This window comes from Episyrphus balteatus, chromosome 1, assembly GCF_945859705.1.
Source record: "Episyrphus balteatus chromosome 1, idEpiBalt1.1, whole genome shotgun sequence".
Lineage (NCBI taxonomy): Eukaryota > Metazoa > Arthropoda > Insecta > Diptera > Syrphidae > Episyrphus > Episyrphus balteatus.
The window spans coordinates 47,637,658-47,643,730 of NC_079134.1; positions in this window are offsets into that span (position 1 = coordinate 47,637,658).

A 6,073-nucleotide genomic window follows, 5' to 3' on the forward strand; every position below is an offset into this window, starting at 1 on the left:
AGATGTATCTCAGTAGAAAATCAGTAAAAAATGATCGCATCATGACAAAACAAAAAGCATGTGAAAGCTTCACTCCTCTAACCTTCTAAAATTTAAACGGTAAAATTTTGATTTTGCTCATAAAAAAGTGAATGTGGTGTTATATTTCATCTCAAAAGTTCAAATCCTTAGATACAACAGAAAAATTAATTTCAGGTCTATAAAGCTTCATTTATAAAGCCTCAGTTTAATTTTATCACCCATAGTTATAAAATTGCGGCACATTTTCTAAAAAAAAACGTAAAAAGACTATCAAGCTTTTCTAAATTGATCTCAAATACAAGAGAACATTTTTTTTAACAAATTTTCAAATGTATCCTTAATGTAAAGTGATCCAATGTTGACATATTGATAGTCAAAGTCAAAAGTGTGTATCTACAGATATTGCAGTCTAAGAAAAATCGTAGAAGTTTGAAGCAAGAAGAATCTTGAAGATTAATAAAAATAGCCTTTCTAAAAATAATAATCATTTTATCACGAAAAATTCATCCAAAAATTCAGTTTTCAGTTAAATATATATATATAAAATGATGGATAATTGCAATATCTTGATGTAATGGTTTTTTAATAAGAAAAAAATCGATTAATATTTGATTGGTTTAAATAGAAATATAAATATACTTGGGTAGTCTTATTATTTACAATTCCAAACAGCCTAAAAAAATATTATTGAATCAACATTTCATTTAGGTACATACTTAGACAAATTAAAAGAAAAAAGCAGGTGGCCATGGCACAGAGGAATAGATGGATGACTTCAGAGCCAGACATCGTGGGTTCAAACCCAGCGGTCGGCTCAGAAGTTTTTTCTAAATCGCCAGCTTAACTGAAGCCACCTGTGCGATAACATGAGACAATTTTCAACTATGTCTCCTCCTCTGTGCCACGTAGTTCAGTGTTGTATGTTCTTCTCTCGTTCTTTCTCTCTTTGTCTTTCTGTGTTGTATTAATGTCTTGTGTTGTATCAGCAAAATGGACCTAGATTCCGAAGCTGCAGTGTTTCTAGTCCGGAGATTTATCTTCAGACTAGTTTAATATGTAATGTAATGTAAAAGAAAAATTAATTTTAAATCTTTGATTAGTAATTATTCCTTATTTCGTGACCTTTTTGAAAGTAAAGTAAATTTTACTGTTTCGTGGGCTATAGGTCTTGCTTGTATTTTCTAATGATTAAAGTTCGTACCAGTCGACGTTTCGGGTATGGATATACCCTTCTTCAGGACTAATATTAAAAACTTTTAACCTCTTAAGGTTTCCCAAAAAGTGGTTTGTCAAAAACTGCTTAGCTTTTTTTATATCAGTGATATTTCAAAAAATTCAATAATAGAATATCTTGAAAAAGACATTTCACATTATTGAAATTTCAAAACAATCAAATTAAAAAATTTCTATTTGATAAGAAATTCAAAAATTTGATAAGAAAAACAAAAACAAATCCTAACAAAAAATTCAAGTTAAAAATGTAGATAAAATCTAATCTAACATATTTCTTTGGACAAACTGACTATAAATATTGCTAAGTCCCTCACAATCTGATCTCCTATTAACAGTATTATCTGTATCTTAAATATGTAACATTTCTAGCAACTGGTACGAACTTTAATCATTAGAAAATACAAGCAAGACCTATAGCCCACGAAACAGTAAAATAAAAAAAAAAAAAATCTTTGATTAGTTTCATGGTTTTGAACAAATTTCAATAAAATGAAACGCCTTTTTCAAGACTTCAATTATTGAATCTGAAAATATTACCAAATTAAAGAAAAGCAATAAATGCTTTAAGAAACCTTAATAGGCTAATACCGACAGAAAACATAAAAATTGTAAGTATAGCGTAAGGATATTTTAATTTTTATTTTTTTTTAAAGACATTTCTGATTATTTTTAAAGGAATCCTAAAGAAGGAACAACAACCAGAAATGACGGAAAGAATTCTGTTATCATTGTTTCTTGTTTGAGGATTTGTCACATGTATGTACACCGAAAAAAAAAAAAAACAATATCAATTTAACATTTTTTAAATATCAGCCAAAAATGCTCTATAAAATTGTGTTTTATGATATTTAAAATGTTAAAACAACATTTTTATTATCAGGATAATATTTAAATGTCACATTTTGGAAATTTTTTTTGATATTTTATTATCATTTTTTCATATCAATTTCTCATTCCAAATTATTGAAAAATATTAAATAAAAAATTCTTAATGTGTACTAATTTAAAGGCGCTTTGTGTTTTTTCGAAGTAAAATGTATGATTTACTGAGAAAATTTGATCGGCACTAAGATTTTACTTCACATAGTTTGGCAGAAAATAACAAAACAATTAGGTATATCACCTATAATAGAAAAAATAATATCACCATTATTTTGTAAATAATATTCCCGTTCAGTAATGTTTTGAAAAAAGAAAGAAAATTCTTAAATTATAAAAATAATACAAAAGAAAAGGAAAGAAATAGGTTTCATTATAATAAACTAAAACGTAAAATCTAGTCAACATTGATATTTTAATTGTCAAAGTGAAATTTTCACTATCCACTTAACCTTAAAAAAATGTCAAAATGATATTTTAATTGTTAAAGTGAAATTTCCACTATCCCACCTAAAATTAAAAAATGTCAAAATGATATGATAAAATATGAAAATTGATATTTTAATTGTTGGACGACTTTTGTCACTGAAAAATGTTAATTTGATAGCTGTTATTATCAAATTTTTTTTTTTCGGTGTAGGTAATTCGTTAATTTGGTAGGTATTTATTTATTCAAAATTAAAATATTATTCTCTCGTTCGTTATAAATTACATAAGGTCAGTATATAAAAAATCACTTCATATGTATGTACAATGTACATATAAATTATTCCAAAACTAAATCCTATTTGGTGTTTTATGTGGATATGAAGATATTTTCTTATATATATTTTATAGTTTTATTACTTTCTTTATTGTTTAATAGTTTTAGATATAAAATAGTAATATAGGTACTAAGGAAATATAACTAATAAAATATTGAAATATGTGCCTTCAAAAAACCTTCTTTACTTCATTTCATGCCCATCAATCAGTTTCTTCGGTATCTGAAAAAAAAAAAACTTCTTCTATTAAGGGGGGAAATCCCTCTGGACGACGAGTTTTTCAAGATATTTTTTTGGAAAACTGAAAGCATTAATTAAAGTTTGGAAAAATACATGATATCTATTATTGACATCATGAAGTGTTAACACAATTTTTTTGAAGTAATAAACAAACAAAATGGCGGCTCTACAGCCGTTTAAAATTGATGCCTCGCGTTTGCGCCGTGCAATGCCCAGGTCTAGTTAATTATTTATCATAAAAACAGAAATTTTTTTCCATTAAAATATATTTATACGCATTGCATGAACCTAAATTTAGCAAAAAAAAGTGTAAAATAAAAATTAGAGACCAACAAAACGAAAAAACACAATCTTTTTTTATAAACAAATTGTTAAAAAAAAATATTTATTGTGAAAATTATATCGAACTTTTAGGTTCATGCAATGACCAATGAGTTAACGAGTAATTTGCATTTTATTTCAAGTCGATAGCTTCATTAGTTTTTGAGTTACTTTGCACGTCGCGGAAAAAAACTTGTTTCGAGAAAAATTCGTTTAAAGTTTTCATTTTTGTACTGTGGCAGGCTCGGAACGCATGGGTTCAGGACTATCTGGGGACTTTTGAGGCTTCATTTAAGGCTAAGACCACTAAAATAGTTTTTTCGGTTGATAAATGATTTTTTTAGGCAAAAAATTAATAATGCAAAAATAAAAAAATTCCAGAGGGTTTTCCCCCCTTAAAATGTTGTCAAGATACTTAGCAAACTTATCCATTTATTTACCTTAATTATTGAAAAAAAATCTTTTTATATTGCATAAAATGAGATTAAAAACAATAAAGCATTGTTCATTATAACCATTTATTGTTCAACAATAATGTATAAGCACTCTTTGCTTATATTTCGCTAACAAAAAAAAAAACCACCTCCTCAAAAAACACATTCCAAACGCCATTTGTATTCATCCAATCACCCCTGGCAACTTATAAAAATACATAACCCTATACACAAACCGCCTACTAAAAAAAAAAAAAACACACAAAAATAAAAAAGAAAGATGATTCCATCAAAAAATAAGTAAAAAAGAAAAAAAAAAACCCACAACAACCAACACTCACATCGTCTAGAAAAGGAAAACCATATCAAAATCTCTCACACAAGAGAGATTCCAAAAAGATCGAAGGGGAGCTACATACGAAACAATTCAGTCCAATAAGATGATCGTTCCAAAAGTATGTAAAAAAAACGTAGGTATATATAAAAATACACTCTTCGATCAAAATTAAAAAAAAGAAGAATCTTACTCCGAAAAATTTACTCCGAAAAAGTGTAGGTATATAAATATTTCTCAGCGAAGAAACCCAACACATAGCAATTCTATTGGATTTTTGATAAACCACGCCCCCTTTTTTCTGGAGTGTGTTGGATCTTGCCTGAGACTTTTGAGTGTAGAAATTTTCTTTCTTTTCTTCAATAAAAGTCTTTAAAGAAGAAGAATGAAGATTACAATTTCAGCAGAAATTTCCTTCACAATCCTCCATAAAAATACCCGTGTATTGGCTTCTTTCAAGTAATGATGTGCAAATTCTGGAATAAACCTGCACGATTGTGTGCAAACATGCGATCACCTCTCTGGTTGGTTGCACGATCAATCTAAAAACGAGAGAGCATATAGAGAGCAATAGTAGGCACCTCCACTATCAGTAAAAAGGTGTGCTAGTATGAGTGAGTGCGAATAGAATGGGGGATTTTCATTAACAACTTTTTCTTCATTTTCTTCTTCTTTTTGTGTTGTTAAAACCATTTACCCTATGTTTCACCTTCTTAACACCAATACCCACTCAAAAAAAGATCAACCACTATCAAGTGTGACAGTGATAGCATATTCTTGAGGGAAAGAAAGAGACAGAAAGAATTATAGGCAAAAAGGTAGAGGTAATACTTTGGTAAGGTAAGAGCCAAAGTTATATCGGTGTTGAACTGACGGTAAATGTGAAGTACAACAAACAGATAAATGAATTTCAGTTAAGCACTAGCACTGAACCGGGTAACAATATTGCAAGTAATTATTACCATTAGAAGAGATATCCATTCACAATAATACGACGACGGGAAATCCAAGTCACAAAGAAGACTACCTTCGGTACCGAAATACCTGCCTACCAAAAAGAACTAGAGTACTCTCTCTTTATCTCGCTCTTTTTTTATCTGTCGGATCGAGAAGATTCATATACATACGTGTGTAGTAGAGGTACCTACTCTGGGTCCCGTCATCGCATCTTTTCTTCGTGTCGTTCCCATATACCTAACCTATCTACCTACCGTGCTACCGCCATATCCATGGTGAATGTGTTACAGTTTCGATTGGGATTTCGGGCTCGCAACCGTTGCTGAACTGAACCTCTACCTCAATCGGTGTCTCATTATCACCTATCCAAGATCAGTCAGTCAGTCAGTAGTAGAGTTGTCGTCGTGGTGCATCTATGAGATACAAAATAGTTATCCACGCAGCATCTAAAGAGTGTGTGTAGCTTACATTCTTCTTCAGATCCAGATACAAATACAACACTTAACCGTTGTTAATTAGTTACGTTATAACGTTTCGTCGTGTGTTCGTCATCGTCATATACGGTCAAGTCAACTAATACCTTTCACTTTCCGGATCATTTTTTGCGCAACCATTTCAAAAAAAAAAAAACTAATTCATTAATCAGAGCTATCGATTAATCCACGACTTCGAGTTTGAGTTCGAGTCCGTCCCCGTTTAATCAATATCCAATTAGTTTATAATGATATTGTCATCAAATTGTTAGCTTGTTCGATGTCGTCGTCGCGATGACAATGTTGTGAACAACTTTTTTGTGTCTATATCTCGAGAGATTACCATCATCATCAATCTCGACATCATCCCAAACAAACTTATGAATATGCTAATATCATTTCTCAGATAGATACTAC